Source organism: Tamandua tetradactyla, chromosome X (genome assembly GCF_023851605.1).
Source record: "Tamandua tetradactyla isolate mTamTet1 chromosome X, mTamTet1.pri, whole genome shotgun sequence".
Taxonomy (NCBI): domain Eukaryota; kingdom Metazoa; phylum Chordata; class Mammalia; order Pilosa; family Myrmecophagidae; genus Tamandua; species Tamandua tetradactyla.
This window is the reverse complement of record NC_135353.1, coordinates 122245975-122260467: the sequence shown is the minus strand read 5'-3', so window position 1 is coordinate 122260467 and position 14493 is coordinate 122245975. Positions and strand designations below refer to the sequence as shown.

General features: G+C 37.7%; 1 protein-coding gene and 1 pseudogene across 3 annotated transcripts in view; one reads left to right on the top strand and one right to left on the bottom strand.

Annotated features, from left to right (window-relative positions):
* ZNF81 (zinc finger protein 81) overlaps positions 1 to 14493 on the bottom strand; it is a 188913-nt gene that overhangs the window by 68013 nt on the left and 106407 nt on the right. The gene's annotated exons all lie outside the window — the stretch shown is intronic.
* Positions 10569 to 11362, top strand: LOC143671008 (kit ligand pseudogene; annotated as a pseudogene).

Here is a 14493-nt window from a genome sequence, read left to right as displayed (position 1 = left end):
ACCTATCCCTTAGCAAGGAATGCCTTTCCACCTATTCAGGTCTCCTTTGATTTCTTTTACCAATGTTATGTAGTTTTCTGTGTACAAGTTCTTTAACTACCTAGTTAAGTACATTTCTAAGTGCTTGATGCTTTTAGTTACTATTTTGAATGGATTTTTTTCCTTAACTGACTCCTCAATTAGGTCATTGCTTGTGTATAGAAACACTACTGATTTTTGCACATTGATTTTATAACCTGCCACCTTGCTGAATTTGTTTATTATTAGCTCAAGTGACTTTGCTGCAGATTTCTCAGGATTTTCCAAGTATAGTCTCAAGTTATCTGCAAATAATGAAAGTTGTACTTCTTCCTTTCTAATTTGGATGCCTTTTATTTTTTTGTTTTGCCTGATTGCTCTAGCTAGAACTAGTACAATGTTGAATAATAGTGGTGAGCAAGGGCTCCCTTGTCCCGATCTTAAGGGGTAAGCTTTCAGTCTCTCTCCATTGAGTACGATGATGGCTATGGGTTTTTCATAATATGCCCTTTATCATATTCAGGACGTTACCTTTCATTCCCATCTTTTGAAGTGTTTTTATCAGAAAAGGGTGTTGAAGTTTGCCAAATGGTTTTTCAGCATCAATCGAGATGATCATGTGATTTTTCCCTTTCAATTTGTTAATGTGCTGTATTACATTAGTTGATTTTCTTGTGTTGAACCATCATTGCGTTCCTGGTATAACCCCCACTTGGTCATGGTGTATAATTCTTTTAATGTGTTGTTGGATTCAATTTGCTAATATTTTGTTGAGAATTTTGGCATCTATGTTCATTAGGGAGATTGGCCTGTAGTTTTCCTTTCTTGCAGCGTCTTTACCCGGTTTGTTATTAAGGTGATGTTAGCTTCATAAAATGAGTTAGGCAGTGTTCATTTTTCCTCTATATTTTGGAAAAGGTTTAGCAGGATTGGTGTTAGTTCTTTTTGGAATGTTTGACAAAATTCCCCTGTGAAGCCATCTTGCCCTGGGCTTTTCTTTGTAGGATGATTTTTGATGACTGAATCTTTCTCGTAATCAGTTTCTTGAGATCTTCTATTTCTTTTTGAGTCAGTGTAACTTGTTTGTGTGTTTCCAGGAATTTGTCCATTTCATCTAAGTTGTCTAGTTTGTTGGTATATAATTGTTCATAGTATCCTCTTATGACTTCTTTTCTTTCTTCAGGGTCTGAACTCAGACTATTCTTCAGTAGTCTGAACTCAGTCTTACGTAGTTTTCCTTGTATGTAGTAGATTGTTTTTCTCTGTGGTAATGACTCCCCTCTCATTTCTAATTTTGTTTATTTGTATCCTCTCTCTTCTTTTCTTTGTCAGCCTTCCTAGTGGCCCATCTATTTTACTGATTTTCCCAAAGAACCAACTTTTGGTTTTATTGATTCTCTCAATTGTTCTTTTGTTCTCTCATTCATTTCACTCTGCTTTAATCTTTGTTATTTCTGTTCTTCTACTTGCTTTAAGAACAGAAACTTTCTCAAGTTCCTCCAGGTGAGCAGTTAAGTCCTCGAGTTTTGCTCTTTCTTTCTTTTTTTTAATATAAGCATTTAGGGCAATAAATTTCCCTCTCAATACAGCCTTTTCTGCATCCCATAAGTTCTGATATGTTGTATTCTCATTTTTATTCATGTCCAGATAGCTACTAATTTCTCTAGCAATTCCTTCATTGAACCACTGGTTGTTTAAGAGTGTGTTATTTAATCTCCATATATTTGTGAAAGTTTTTTCTTTGGTGGTTGATATCCAGCTTCATTCCATTGTGATTGGAGAAGGTGCTTTGAATAATTTCGATGTTTTTAAATTTATAAAGACCTGTTTTGTGCCCCAGCATATAATCTATCCGGGAGAATGTTCTATGAGCACTAGAGAAAAATGTATATCCTGGTGTTTTGAGGGATAATGACTTATATATGTCTGTTAGATGTAATTTATTTATCAAGTTATTTAATTTCTCTATTTCCTTGTTGATCCTCTGTCTGGTTGTTCTATTTATAGAGGATAGTGGTGTATAGAAGTTGTTCTAGTTTGCTACCTGCCAGAATGCAGTATACCAGAAACAGAACGGCTTTAAAAAGGAGAATTTAATAAGTTGTTAGTTTACAATTCTATGGCTGACAAAATGTCCCAATTAAAACAAGTCTATAGAAATGTCCAATCAAAGGCATCCATCCAGGGAAAGATACCTTGGTTCAAGAAGGCCGATGAAGTTCAGGGTTTCTCTCTCAAGTGGAAGGGCACATGGCAAACACAGTCAGGGCTTCTTTCTCAGCTGGAAGGGCATGCGATGAACAAGGCGTCATCTGTTAGCTTTCTCTCCTGGCTTCTGGTTTCATGAAGCTTCCCAGGAGGCATTTTCCTTCTTCATCGCCAAAGGTCACTGGCTGATGGACTCTCTGCTTTGTGGTGCTGCAGCATTCTCTGCTCTCTCCAAATCTCTTTCATTCTCCAAAATGTTTCCTCTTTTATAGGACTCCAGTAAACCAATCAAGACCCACCCAAATGGGTGGAGACACACCTCCCCTAATCCAGTTTAACAACCACTCTTGATTGGGTTACATCTCCAGGGAAATGATCTAATTACATACAGTATTGAATAGGAATTATTCTGCCTCTACAAAATGGGATTTTGATTAAAACATAGCTTTTCTAGGGGACAGATATCCTTTCAAACCAGCACAGGAGTCTCCTACTATTATTGTTGAAACATCTATTGCTCCCTTCAGTTTTGCCAATGTCTGTCTCATGTATTTTGGAGTTCCTTGATGGGGAACATAAACATTTATGACTGTTATTTCTTCTTGGTGAATTGTCCCTTTTATTAATACATAGTGACCTTCTTTGTCTCTTATGATGTCTTTACATTTAAAGTTTATTTTGTCCGATATTAGTATAGCTACTCCTGCTTTCTTTAGGTTACAACTTGCATGGAACATCTTTTTTTCATCATTTCATTTTCAATCTATTTGTATCCTTGCGTCTAAGATGAGTCTCTCATAAGCAGCATATATCTGGATTATATTTCTTAATCCATTCTGCCAATCTGTACCTTTGAATTGGTAGGTTTAGTACATTCACATTCAAAGTTATTACTGAAAAGGCATTTCTTGAATCCACCATTTTATCCTTTGGATTTTATTGATCAGATCTATATATTCTTTTCCCTCTATCTCATTTTATCCTTTAAGTTACCCTTACTGGTACTTTCCAATTCTGCTCCTCCAGACCTCCTTTCCTTTTTTGTCTTTTTTTTTTCATCTGGCAGAACTCCCTTTAGTAATTCTTGTAGGGCTGGTCTCTTGTTGAGAAATTCTTTCAGGATTCGTTTTTCTGTGAAAGTTTTAATCTCTCCCTCAGTTTTGAAGGACAGTTTGGCTGGGTACAGAATTCTTGGCTGAAAGTCTCTCTCTTTCAGGCTCATACCACTGCCTTACCACCTTTATAGTGTCAGTTGAGTAGTCCGAACTCAGTCTTATGTGGTTTCCCTTGTAAATAGTAGATTGTTTTACTCTTGCTGCTTTCAGGATTCTCTGCTTCTCTTCAACATTTCACAGACTGATTTGTATATGAATTGGGGAAGGCCCATTTGGATTTATTTTGTGTGGAGTTCATTTGGCTTCTTTGATTTGCATATTCATGTCTTTTATAAGGGCTTTGAAGTTTTCCACCATTATATTCTCAACTAATCTCCCTAGTCCTTTACTCTTCTCTTCTTTTGGGTCACCAGTGATTCTCATATTTGTGCACTTTGTTTTGTCCATAATTTCCCTGAGATCCAACTCAAATTTTTCCATCTTTTTTGCCACTTGCTGTTCTGAGTGTTCAAAATCCATTATCTGGTACTCTAGTTCACGTGTTCTTTTTTCTGCCTCTTCAAATCTGCTGTTGCGTGTCTCAAGTATATTTTTTTATTTGGCCTACAGGATCTTTAATCTCTGTGATAGCTGCTATTTTTCTATTTATTCTTTCAAATTCCTCTTTGTGCTCTTTTAGTGTCTTCTTGATCTCCTTTATGTTATTAGTCATCTAATTTATTTTATTGAGTAGAGTTATATGAACATCTTTGATTAGTTGTGTCTCCTCCATTGTTTTAATTTGGTCATTAGGCTGGGCTATGTCTGTCCACATCATGATATGCTTAGTGATCTATTGTTTTCATGGCATGTAAATATCTTGATTGGTTTACTTTGTAAATTGATTTCCCTCAGTAGTCTAAAGCTTTGTATTTGTGGGATGAATGTGGAGCAGGATGTGGGGTGCAGGGCAGGACACAACAGTGTGCTGATGTGTTGCACCACAGGTATAAGTACAGGTTGGGAATGCTATGCTGGTGCCTTTGAGCATGGGGTGGGTGCATGTCATGGGGTTGTAGAGGTGCTAGGGGGCTGTGAGTATGTGGTGCAGCTCAGGCAGACTTTGGAGCACAGGAGCAGGGTGCAGCATGGGGGAAACAGAGGCAGAGTGTTTCTAGTCCCAGTCTCCCCATTGGTGCACTCTTGAGGACTCTGGGCTTCCATTTGGAAATGGGTGTGCTAGGCGGTCTGCACCAGCAGAACAGTTTCCGCTTCTCTGTGTCTCAGTTCTTCAGGTTTTGTAACCAGGGCCTCCCTATGTGGTGTAGAGGACCCGCCCCCCCCAGGTCACTTAAACCCTAGCATCACTGTCTCAGTCGCTTTCCCATCCCTTTTCCAGCTGTTCTTGGAGCAGGGGTGAACTCAACGTAATCTATTCCACCATCTTCCTGGGTTTTTGTAATTCAGGTTAGACTTCTGTTCACTTGATCTAGAACGCTTTTGTTTATACAGTTTGAATAAGAATTTAGTAGACTGCCCATCTACTGTATTTATAGGTACTCCATGATTTACTAGCCAGTGCCACAAATCTCTGTGAGTCATATAATTTTGACTCTTGCTTTGAGTTTGCTATCTATTATAATAGCCATGTCTACCCTGCGTTTGGTGATTAAGTGCTGCCACCTGGCTTCTGCCAACTTGGGATCCCATCATCCCCATTGTGTTTAAGGATTTCAGCTCAGTGACAGCAGTTCCTACAGTAATATCTTACCTACAGAGAACTGCAACTGCAGAGCTCTTTAGGGATGATGGTGCTAGTCTCACAAATTTATTTCTCACTGTTCTGGTAAAAGGTGCATCTCCAGACATTCCTGGGGTGTAAGAGCAGGCTTTGCATGATAAATCGACTCTAACATTTCAATCTCTGTAAGCCTCTGGATCCCCTCATCTACATTATATCAGGGCAGTTCTGGCATTTCAACCTCAGGTAATGTCGACCACCTTTTGATCCATGTTTCAACCAACCATTCATACAAACTCTTAATACCTTTTCTAACCCCTCAAGTTATAACATTGAGTGCAGGATCTCTGCTTAGTGGGCCCATATCAATAAATTCAGCTTGGTCCAGCCTTATATTTCTCCCACCATTATCCCTCACCCTTAAAATCCATTGCCACGCATACTCCCCTGATATCTATCTATATAAATTGGAAAACTCACACACTTCTTTTGGAGTATAACATACCTCCTCATGTGTGATACCTAGTACCTCACCTTTAGGGGCCTGTTGGGACTTTCATCTACTCATAGGTCTGGAAGAAATGAGGGGTGGTGGGGGTGGATCATGAAAAGAATTAGAAATATCTTCCAAGCCATTTGCTTCAGGGTATTCATTTGCAGTTTCATCTGGTGAAACAGGATTAATCACTCTAGGGCTAATCCCTTCAGGAGGAGGTTGGGTGGCCAACTCCTCAAGGCAGGCTGGAGGTGGGGCGGCTATGTCCTCAGGGCAGACTATTACAGGGTTATCTGGAGAAGACTCAGCATGACCTAGGGTTTCAACCTTACCCCCAACATCATTATCAATACATATGTCACCATCCCATTTTTCAGGATCCCAACTCCTTTCCAATCCATGCCCACACTTTGGAGGCAGACATCATGCAACACTGAGATTTCAGTTTGCGTTGTAAAGTTGCTACTCTAACAAGATTCTGAGTCTGATTTTCAGAGATCTTAAGTCTGCGGCTACAGGAAATAGGATTTTCCTTCAGGATACTCATAGAAACTTCTACATCTGTCAGACGGCGCTAAAGCTTCTTGTCTGAAGCCTTAAGCCCATCCCTTTCACTTCTTAATGTATCCAGTGCATCTAAAAACAACCAGCCAATATCTCTATACCTCTTATTTCCACAAAACTCCGTACAGGTGTCAAAAACATTATCCCCCAGAGCCTGGCTTTGTACAAGCGAAGCATTAGGAGAATTGAATGGTGATTTTTTTTACTATCTCTTTTGTCAACTCACTCCATGGATTGGGACTGTCATTCTGATTATGGCAATCAGAGTCCTTAGTGCCTTTGAGTCCAGTCAGAGTAGAAAACTATTCATAAAAACCCATTTTTAACATTCTGTTTCTTAAGAATCACTCCTGGTACCAAGTTGTATCAGTTAGGGTTCTCTAAAGAAACAGAATCAACAGGAAACACTCGCAAATATAAAATTTTAAAAAGTGTCTCACGTAACCGTAGGAATGCAGAGTCCAAAATCCACAGGGCAGGCTGTGAAGCCGATGATTCTGATGGAGGGTCTAGACAAACTCCACAGGAGAGGCTCACTGGCCGAAGCAGGAAGAAGAGCCTGTCTCTTCTGAATCCTCCTTAAAAGGCTTCCAGTGATAACATTAAGTATCACTCATTGCAGAAGACACTCCCCTTGGCTGATTACAAATGGAATCAGCTGTGGATGCAGCTGACGTGATCATGATTTAATTCTATGAAATGTCCTTATTGCAACAGACAGACCAGCACTTGCCCAACCAAACAGGTACCACCACTTGGCCAAGTTGACACAAGAACCTGACCATGACAATGCCCAATTTCTGACATATATCATTTTCCTTCTCTCAGAAGAACTTTTCTTAATATTTCTTACAGGTCAGGTCTACTTGTGATGAATTCCCTGAAATTATCTTTGTCTGAAAAAGTATTTCTCCTTCACATTGTTTTTTCATTCTCTTTTTATTTTTTTTAAATTTTGTTTTTAATTTTTTAATTATTTTTTTTCCTCCTTCACATTTGAAGAATACTTTTTCTGAATATAGAGTCCTAAGTTAATGGCCTTTTTTTTCTTTCAACACTTTAAATATTTCACTCCACTCTCTTCTTGCTTGCATGGTTTCTGATGATATAGCCAGTGTAATTCTTAATCTTGTTCCTCTAAGGGTAAGGTGTTTTATTTTTTATTCTGACTTCTTTCAAGGTTTTCTATTTGTCTTTGGTTTTCTATAGTTTGAGAATGATATATCTAGGTGTTTTCTGCTTGTTTGTTTTATATTAATTCTGCTTGGTGTTCTCTGAGTTTCCCGGAGCTGTGCTTTGGTGTCTATCATTAATTTTGGAACATTCTTGGTTGTTATTATTTCAAATATTTCTTCTGCTTACTTCTCTTTGTCCTCTCTTTCTGGTATTCCAATTATGTGTATGTTGTATCTTTTGAAATTGCTTCAGAGTTCTTGGATTTTCCATTTCATTTTTTTCATTCTTTTTTTCTCTTTACATTTCAATTTGGAAAGTTTCTATTACTATATCACCAAGCTCATTGATCCTTTTCTCAGTCATGTCCAGTCCTCTGTCATCTTTTTCAAAAGAGTGCTCCGTTTTATTGTGTAAGGCAGTTACATTTCTGGTAGATCACCTCAACACTATACAGAATTTGTTTTATGCTTTGTTAGGGCAGTTCTGTTTCAGTTTTTTCCTTACTCTGACAGCATAATCCTTACTTATAAGGCATGGTCTTTGCAACTAGAGCATGGCCTTTCTGGGTCTCAAGTATATACCCAGGTGTTAACCAATGTCTCTCTTCTTTGGCTTGGTTGGTCTTCACTCTATCTACCCACCATTCTTCACTCAGGTCTCAGCCTCTTGGCAGGTCACTACTAGAACTCCTAAAGTTTTGTCCAATGCCTTTCCAGCCCAGATCAGAGAAAGACATGAATGGAACTTTCTCACAGACTTCTGAACTTTGTTTTCTTTGGGCTCCATCTCTCTGGCACTCTGTCCCCCAAATCCAAGTCATCTTGGTGGTCCAAATTCTGATGTTTGCCTCCTCCAATCACTCCTTGCTTGGGCTCCATCACTCACTGTCTTAGCCCAGGAAATTTCCTCAAGAAGAAAGCATGGCTAATGCAGGTGTCACCTTATATGCCTCCATCTCATAAGGACCATTGGCTGCTTTGATTTATACACAATACCTGCAAACTGTTGTACTATGTATTTTATGTAGGTTTTATTATTATTTATGGTGCAAGCATAACTCAAATAATAATTTCATTGTGTTGGGCACCAAAAGTGTATAAGCAAATAATTATTTCATTGTTCTCAATAGTTTGGATTTGAAGCAACCAGGAACTTAAGTGACTAACACAGGGAAATGGTTTAATAAAATTTGGTATTGCCATACTATAAAGTACAATACATTAGAGGGAATGAGCTGAATAAATACACAGCTACATAGAAAGACCAAAGTACTTATTGGAAGAAGTAGGAAAAAATAGAATGTGCAGCACAATATCACTCATGTCTAATGATAAAAATATACATAAAATCCCAAAATTTAGATTTCGCAAAAACACCAACAAATTCAAGGGGATACATTAAATCATTCAGAATAGCTGTCTATGGAAGGGAAGGAAATGCACATGGGACACATGGAGAGAAGTGGGAATACATCATGAAACAAAAGGAGAGGGAGGGCCCTCATTTGGATTGATGGTAGTGTGTCAGAACTGCCGAGTTTTAACTCAAAGTTCTGCAAATGAAGGTAAAAGCTTTAAAAATAATAAAAATAAGTAAGTTTCCACTTTCAGCCATGATGGAGTAATGATACCTAACCTGACCTCTTATAATTATTATGAGGAAGCAAGCAAAATATATGAAAAAAATGTGTTCATATATTGGATAACAGGCTGGACAGGATAGTAATTCTGAGAGAATGGAAACAGAGGTCAGGCCTAAAAATGACCCAGCTTTCTTCATGGAAGTATTTTCTAGACTGTGGCACAGGGAGAGAGAACAAAAGCAGAGAACAATGGCGTCATTAAGCTGAGGAAACAGAGGAATTATTTGGAGCCTAATATAAATGAAAATACAGCATATCAAAGTTTGTGGAATTCAGCTAAAGCAGTATTTAGAGGGAAATTTGTGGTTTTAAATGCTTATATGTGAAAAGAAAAATAAATAAAATCAATTATCTACTTTAAGAAGCTAAAAAAAGGAGACCAAATTAAACCAAAACAAGTAAAAGAAAGAAAAAAGACACACAACGTAGAAATTAATGAAAAAGAAACCAGAAAAAAGATAGAAAAAAATTGATGAAATTTTAAAATATTAATAAAATTGATAAACCTCTGGATAGATGGACCAAGAAAATAAGAGAAAATACAAATTGCCAATATCAGGAGAGAAAGAGGGTACTCACTGAAGATCCAAGACAAATTAAAATGATAACAAAGGACTATTATAGGAGAAGGATTGTGGGAAGATGACAGAGCAGACCACTCCAGGTATCAGTCCCTCCAAGAAAACAACTATTAAATTGGCAGGAACTGTCTGAATCAAATACTTTGAAACTCCAGGGTCTAGTGGAACACTGTGCAGCATCCAGGGAGGAGCAGGACAAAGCAACTAGTAAATTATAATAAATACCAATGAGTTTCACCCTGCCTACAGCAGGTACCGTCCTCCTTCCCATATCCTCATGCCAGGCAGCAGTGGGGACCAGAGCTCAGGCTAGTAGCAGGATGGGTCATAAAGACCTAGTCTTCCAACTACTGGGCAGGGGATGTGGTCTGATAGCAGATCTCTACCTGTGATCAGCTACTTCAGATCACTAGGGGTTAGCTCTGAGGGTGAACATTGTTCCAAACTCCCTTAGGCAAAGGGAACAGAGGAATCTTAAAGACAGTAACCTTCTTCAAATCAATGGAAAACAATTAAAGGCCTGCATTAATTGGGCAAATACTGAATCAAAACAGGCAGCTTCGAAAGCCATGGAGGAAGCTCCTGGTGTCCTTGCTGGCCCCTTCCCCACCCCCTCCACAATGCAAGGTGGAGCCAGGTTGCCCTCCCATTGGAACTTTCTATACAAAGCAATGTACAGATTCACTAAAATCCCAATCAAAATTCCAACAGCCTTTCTTGCAGAAATGGAAAAGTCAATTATCAAATTTATATGGAAGGGTAAGGGGCCCCGAATAGCCAAAGCCATTTTGAAAAAGAAGAACAAAGTTGGAGGATTCATACTTCTTGATTTTAAAACTTATTACATGGGATTCACTCTACGCTCATGTCAGAATTGGGAGCATCGTGGGAGGCATGGGCTGCAGAGAGGATTCTGTGCTCAGACTATCCAATGCATGGACTATCTGCCCCCACTGCTGACGCATTATGCTGGAGATCCAGAAGAACTAAGCAGAGTTGCCACACTGTGGCCACATGCCTGGGGTGGATTGCATTGCTGCCTTTCCTTATGAAAAAGAGACAAACTTGGATTATCACTTGCATTTAACTTCAACTGCTCCTATTCAATCCTCTTGTCAAAATTAAAGGAATCTGCAGGAATCGTATGACTGATGATGTAAAAGATGCTACAAAATCGGCAGCAAATCTTTCAAAAGACTACATGATAACCCTCGACTATGTATGCAGGATGAACGTCTTGCCTACTCATAGTTGGATAAATGTAATGGTGCAAGAATTGACTGTCAGCTTGACTGTTTTGGATATCTTTGAAGGCTTAAGTAATGATTCTATCATAGACAAACTGGTGAAAACAGTGGATGGCCTTGGGGAGTACATGGAAGAACACTCACCTAAGAATGTTAAAAAAAAATACAAACATCTAAAAACAAAATGAAGGTAATTTACTCCTGAAAACAACTGTTTTAAATAGATTCACTGATGCCTTCAAGGAATTTATGGTAGCTAATGAAACTAGTGAATGTGTGGTTTCTTCTACATTAAGTCCTGAGAAAGGGAAGGCCTCAAATTCCACTGGATACTCCACTCTACAATGGGCAGCCATGGCATTGCCAGCATGCTTTTCTCTTGTAATGTGGTTTGCTTTTGAAGGTTTATACTAGAAGAAGAAACAACCAAATCTCACAAGGGCAGTTGAAAAAATAGAGCTTAATGAAAGTGATGAAGAGATAAGTATGTTGCAAGAAAAAGAGAAAGAGGTTCAAGAAGCGTAACTGTGGCTCATATCAACACTGTTATTTTTATATATTGGAGGGTAACAGTTCATGTTTGCTTTATAAATGAAGCAGTCTTAAACAAATTCGTACTTTGCCAGAAGTGACAGATTGCATCTTTATTTGTTCTTGCTACCCATGACTATAAGGATGATTCAGAAACTGGAACAAAATTTTTACTTTGAAACTGGTGCTGAATTAATCATCTATAAAGAATAACTTTCATGGAGCAGGACTCTATTTTAAGAACCTAGAGTACCTGTGGTGTCACAAAGAACTTGCAAGTGATGTTGGGAAAGAAAGCACTTCATTCCAGACAGCACACATGATTTGTATGCCTCCAGAAATGACTGCTGAAAACCCACAAAATTTTACTTTTCAGTTACAACTAGCAGCCCATGGTTATGCTGGTCTCTCCAAGTAAATTTCAGCTGGGATAGTGGGGGTGACACCTTTTCTCAAAGTTTTTTTCCTCAAAGAAAAAACACAAAAAACAAACAAGAAGTCAATATCATCAGCCACTGTACAGTACAGAAAGTATTGGGAACAAAATAATTGGAGTAGGCAACATGTCAGCCTTATAGCTGCCTGATTATATGATATGGGTCTGATATTGATGTTTTCCTGATGGAAACCATACTCACCCATATCCCACTAGATAAATGGACATGGTCCGTCTGGTTTGTTCATGCAAAGGAACCAGTACTGAACTAGAACAGTGATGCCTTTGCAGAGTGGAGCCACTCCAAAAAAAGTTAGCCCATGAAGGAGCTATGAACACTGAAGAGCAGAACAGTCTAATAAGGAGGACATTTGGCAACCATGATGAAACCTGGTTTTTCCCTTGACCACTATAGGGTACATAAATTGTGTTTGGAAAATTATTACAAAATATTTATATTCTAAAACTATTTACAGTCTTGTAAAGGGACATTGGAGAAATAGCTGAATGTGTTGAGTGTCCCATTTTTAAATTCCACCATGGGAGAGAGTAAAAATAAATTATAATATTTAGTATCTAAGGTTAAAGAAATACAACCATGTGTTATATGGGTGTTGAAAAAACTGGGTTACTTGGATTTTTTCAAGAATGTAAGGAATCTGCAAACTTTAGATATTTATAATATGATCACCATTATCTGTTTGAAGGATCCATTTATTTAAAATTGGGCACTATATATTCATTAAGGTTTGTGATTTAAAAATGAAGAGAAAGATTTATACAGAAAAAACATACTACAAAGTTATATTAATCAAAACAGCATGGTACTGGAACAAGGGCAGGCATATAGACTAATGAAATTGAATTGAGAGGTCAGAAATAAACCCCATACATCAATGGCCAGCTGATTTCAACAAGGGTGCCAAGTCCACTCAATGGGGAAAGAATATCTCTTCAACAAATGATGCTGGGAAAACTGAATATCCAAATGCAAAAAAAAAAAGTGGACCCCTACATCACATCATATACAAAAATTATCTCAAAATATATCAAAGACTTAAATATAAAATATAGTATTTTATATATTTTATTAATATTTTATATAGCCAGAAATATAAAATTGGAGAAGAAAACATAAGGAAGCATCTTCAGGATCATGTGTTAGGCAATGTTTTCTTAGACTTTACACACAAAGTACAAGCAAAATATGAAATAATAGATAATTGGGAATCAATCAAAATGAAAAACTTTTGTGCCTGAAAGGACTGTCTCATGAAAGTAAAGCAATAACTACACAATGGGAGAAAATATTTGGAAACCACATATCTGATAAAGGTTTACTATCCAGAATATATAAAGAAATTCTGCAACTCAACAACAAAAAGACAAATAACCCAATTTAAAATAAGTCAAAACATTTGAATAGACATTTCTCTGAAGATCATATATAAATGACCAAAAAGAAAAAAAACAAAACAGGAAAAGATGATGAACATCATTAGCCATTAGGGAAATGCAAATCAAAACCTCAATGAGATAACATTTCACAACCACTAGAATGGCTACTGTGCTGGTTTGAAAGCATTATGTACCATAGAAAAGCCATATTTTAATCCTGATCCAATCTTGTGGGAGCAATTTTTCTTTTTAATCCCTACTCAATAATGTAGGTTGGAATCTTTTGATTAGATTATCTACATGGGGATGTGACTTGCCAATTGTGGGTATTAACCTTCGATTAGAGGGAGATGTTACTCTACCCATTCCAGGTGGGTCTAGATTAGTTAAGTGGAACCCTTTGAAGAGAAAGCATTTTGGAGAAAGTTCCAAAATGACGAGAGAGACACAAGAATCACAGAGCCCATGCAGCCAGAGACCTTTGGAGAAAAAGAAGGAAAATGCCCCTGGGGAGGGTTTCATGAAACAAGAAGCCTGGCGAGAAAGCCAGCAGATGTCACCATGTTCATCATGTGCCTTTCCAGTTGAGAGAGAAACCCTGAACTTCATCGGCCTTTCTTAAGTGAGGGTAAACTCTTGGTGCCTTAATTTGGACATTTTTATAGACTTGCTTTAATTAGGACATTTTCATGGCCTTAGAACTGTAAACCTGCAACTTAATAAATTCCCCTTTTTAAAAGCCATTCCATTTCTGGTATATTAAATTTCAGCAGCTAACAAACTAGAGCAGCTACTATCAAATATATATATATATATATGTTAAATTTAACAGCAAAAAAAAAGCATTTAAAAAAGTGTAAGGGAGCTCAGCCACCATAAAAAACTAGCAGGGTACTGACCAAGAGAGTGAGGACAGACATGGATTTTCAGAGGCTAGAGATCAAGGGTTCTCAAATTCATCTACATAGGACATTCATGTGGGGAGCTATTATTTTAATCAACTTTACTGAGATAAAATGTACATATATAAAAATACATCTATTGAAAGAATATAGTTCAATGAGTTTTGACAGATATATACCTGGGTATTATGGTGGTGATCATAATCAAGATATAGAATATTTCCGAAAAAAAAAAAAAAGTAACAAGTATTGGAGAGGTTGTGGAGAAACAGAATACTCGTACATTGTTGAGGGAGTATAAAATGGTCTAGTCACTGGAAAACAGTGTAGTGGTTCCTCAGAAAATTAAGCATAGAATTACTATATGACACAGCAATCCTGCTTCCACACATATACCCAAAAGAACTGAAAGCATGGACTTGAACAGATATTTGCACACCAATGTTCATAGCAGAATTA